Source organism: Dipteris shenzhenensis, chromosome 24, assembly GCF_047967505.1.
Source record: "Dipteris shenzhenensis isolate YYH24624 ecotype China chromosome 24, Dip_SZ_1.0, whole genome shotgun sequence".
Classification (NCBI taxonomy): Eukaryota; Viridiplantae; Streptophyta; class Polypodiopsida; order Gleicheniales; family Dipteridaceae; genus Dipteris; species Dipteris shenzhenensis.
The window spans coordinates 40,918,778-40,922,249 of record NC_141619.1 but is presented as its reverse complement, the minus strand read 5'-3'; the positions used below and the strand labels follow the sequence as shown (position 1 = coordinate 40,922,249).

The following is a 3,472-nucleotide window of genomic DNA, read 5'->3' as shown; positions in this document are numbered from 1 at the left end:
AATTTCAAGGTTTTCAAGCTCCTACCATACCTAGATTAGCATGAGGATTGCATAATGCTTACATGAAGTTTCTATGATGCGATGAGATTCCAGCATTAGCTTAGAATTTATTGGGGCAAAGGGGGAGAGAGAGAGAGAGAGAGAGAGAGAGAGAGAGAACCTAAACCTGACCAGCAAGCTAACAATTAGGCATGCGCAAACTGGACACTTACTTTGTTTATTAGCAAATTTACCCCACCTTGTAGAGGACATGCTTTTAAGGGAGACTTTGAGTGTTACAGCTGTTTGCGATAAGAAAGCGAGGCTTGAGGGAATTGCCAGTGAGAACCCCATCAGCCATATGCTTAGCAAACGATTCCACTGGATGGAGTCCGTCCCAACTGATGTGCAGGGTAGGATCTGCGCACCTTGTGGCTTCCAATAACGTCCCATTCACCACCCCCTTCTTCCCACAACTAATTGTTGATATCACATTGTACTTCCCTCCCCCAGCTCCGCAACAAGCTTGGAATGGATAAGCCACACCTGCGGCAGCAACAAGCGAGAAATGTAGAGTGTCAAGATTTTCAATATCCTTGGTCAACCTACACATTGAATCAGGAGCTTCCACCAGTGACCAGACATTCAAGTGTCTCAATAGATTGAATATTAGTTAATACGTTTTGATTTTAGAAACAAAGTCGCTTTCTCGCCTTCAATCTTGTAGCAATTGCAGCCTACAATCGAGGAGTGATCGTTTAACATACTGAATAGCAAGAAGGCATATGACAAAACTTGCAAACGCGAACAGCACAAGCCATGTTTATGGTATCTCAAACGTCTGCCTTCATCCTGTTTATGAAATGCGGAGGTATGAAAAGTGGGAATCGGAAGCCAGGTAGGCTCTAGATCCTGTTAATTGCTAAACTAGCTAAAGCCTGCACGATCGAAAATCATTGTTTGTAACGGGACACCACCCACACGGGCAACACATCAATGTTGCGACAGTAAATGCAGCTAACAACGCTGAAAAGTGTAGTATGAATGAGAATATGTCTAAAAGGTTCACCGTATTTTGAAGGATTGCGGACGGCGTCTAAATAGATGGCATGAGCGTCGAATAGAACAAGGCCTTCCAAGGAAAGCTCCACGCGTAGGCGGCTGATGAGCTCGTCAAGATGCTCATTATGTAGATCGATGAGGTTATTGTATGCAACTAAGCAGCCATCCTTGTCTAAGCTCAGCGAGGAAAGAGATTCGGTCGCCGTCGCCAAGAAAGCTGGAGTGCACCCCAAGGGAATGAGGTTCATAACGATGATGTTGCGCACACCTGCGTTGTACAATTCCTGTTGAAGGACCAAAGCTATCATCACAAACGTACCAGATATTGCTGTACGGAGACTCTTTCTTCATCTTTGAATCAACTATGTCATCAACCAGATTAAAGAATTCAAGGAGACTACTACTCTAGTTACCCGAAGTCCTGTTTCCATTGCCGATATGGTGGTAAGCACGTCAGTGAGGGGGTCGAAGTTAGTTGTCTGGAATGCGGTAGAAATGTAATCGTTAAGTGCGGTCTCGATGAAATGGATCGAATCCAACAAAGCTGTAGCAGAAGGCAGGCCACTTAAAGATCCTGAAAGTCATCATCAACAACATAAATGAGACAATTGATCGGTAAGAATCCATAATGTAAGGCCAGCTAAACGTGTTGCGTCGATGAAAGAGTATCTTCGCATTCCAAGTCATGTAATTGATGTATGCATTTTTGTGCACACAGCAGGTACAACTGCCTCGAGGAAAAAGATGAACAGTTAGCTTGGATCGTCTGCAATTGTGTGTACCTCGCCTGGGGAGCAGCAACTAGGATTTTAAAGATAAACAACATGAATTTCATCATTCATGTGGCCACTGGCCTGCCGAGAGAGGGCTTGCAGAGAGAGAAGGGAGATGGGAAAGAGAAGAAGAACGAGAGAGACTTGGACCAATCACCTAGAAAGAAATGTCCTTAAAAAATACCTATTTTTCCTTTCCTATCACACATCTTCCCTAAGGCCTTCCTATGCTGGCACATCTTCCCTAAGGCCTTCCTAACAACAAAGAATCAATTAAAAAGAGAGCTTAAATCGTGTGCAATTCTGGGTACTTGAGTAAAAGTCGTTGAAGATGAACAACGACTGGAAGCCGTCCATCAAGAGCTCTTCTGGCAAGCCATCTTTGTGTACCTACACTCATGTGGTCGCAGAGAAAATTTTGAATTAAAGAGTAGCTACATCTGATCACATCTACAGCTTGTGCAGAAAGGCACTAGCATACGGAAAGATCATGGAAGGTAGCGACAATATTAAAGAGAAAGTATAGATCGGAGACAAAGAAAGAGGCAAAGGTTACCGTTGTTCTCGGATTGAGCAAGGAGAACTTTGGCTTTAAACTTCTTGTATTGATCGATCTGCACGCTCAATGAGAACAAGCCGCTGCTGTCCGTCCCATTGCCTTTCACAGTGGTGTTTCTTGCCGTCGAGCCAGAGGATGCGAAGTCCAATCCTTGGGCGAAGTTGGGTTTCACTGAGTTTAGGAAAGGATCCAATAGGCCATATCCTAATCCCTGCGCTGGCATGTCATGATCGAATGAGCCGGAAGCTCGATACTGATGACTTCTGTCGAAAAGAACACAAAATGAAACTCTACACTCTCCATGAGGGCGAGTAATTACAAATGAAGTCGATGATGAGGCGGCCGTTGCTAAAGCGCGCAGCGGGCTTGTGGAAGTAGTCGACGCCATAAGGGGGAACTCTGAGGCAGAACGGAGGGGCATGACTTGAGCATTCTCGCCGACATCCACCATGGAAGCTCCAAACACGATCAAGGGAGGCTTACAGTACGTGGATGTTGGGGATGGAGAGGGTGCAGGTGGTGGTAGAGGCCTGCCAAGCCCAACCGATGCTGCAAGTGAGAGGGCAAGCAGCAGAAGCACGAGGAGATTTGAAAACTGGAGAGAAGCCATGGATGGAATCGACACAGCAGCTGCGTGATCTCGAATGACAGAAGTTTGATGCTCAACCCCTCCTCTTCTCGCGTTTTACAGAAATTGGCCGTGGAGGAGCTCAAATCTCCTCCTCTCCAGAGCTCTGATTGTCCTCCGTGAAGCAGATCCGGCTTCACCCGACAGAAGCTAGCTGTGATCTTCCTTTTATCTCCCGAGCTTGTTACTTATCAGCTTGAGCCATGGCGATTTCCGGCCTTCGAGTTGCCTTCATCGTGCATATATATCATAAGATTTGCTTCAAATCCCACGTGTTTAGCATGCTACCTGTTCAAATCAATTAAGCTTCGTCTTCTTTGCGTTCTTGCGTTGCCTATGATGCTTAACTTGCCAAGTAGCTAATTCTCTCTTCCTTCATGATCAGCTACATCATTTGATCTGTTTCGTCTCTTTTCCTTGTCGTGACAGTAGCATGCTTCTCATTTGACAACTCTTGAATCAACACATGTT

General features: G+C 45.4%; 1 pseudogene across 1 annotated transcript; it reads right to left on the bottom strand.

Moving 5' to 3' along the window:
* Positions 1-207: 207 nt before the first annotated feature.
* LOC147886601 (GDSL esterase/lipase At4g01130-like) lies at positions 208-3,242 on the bottom strand (annotated as a pseudogene). Its single transcript, XR_015543332.1, has 5 exons — positions 2,693-3,242; positions 2,371-2,589; positions 1,455-1,615; positions 1,049-1,325; positions 208-525 (listed from the first exon to the last, which is right to left on the bottom strand). The product of XR_015543332.1 is annotated as a GDSL esterase/lipase At4g01130-like (transcript).
* Between the last annotated feature and the right edge of the window lie 230 nt (positions 3,243-3,472).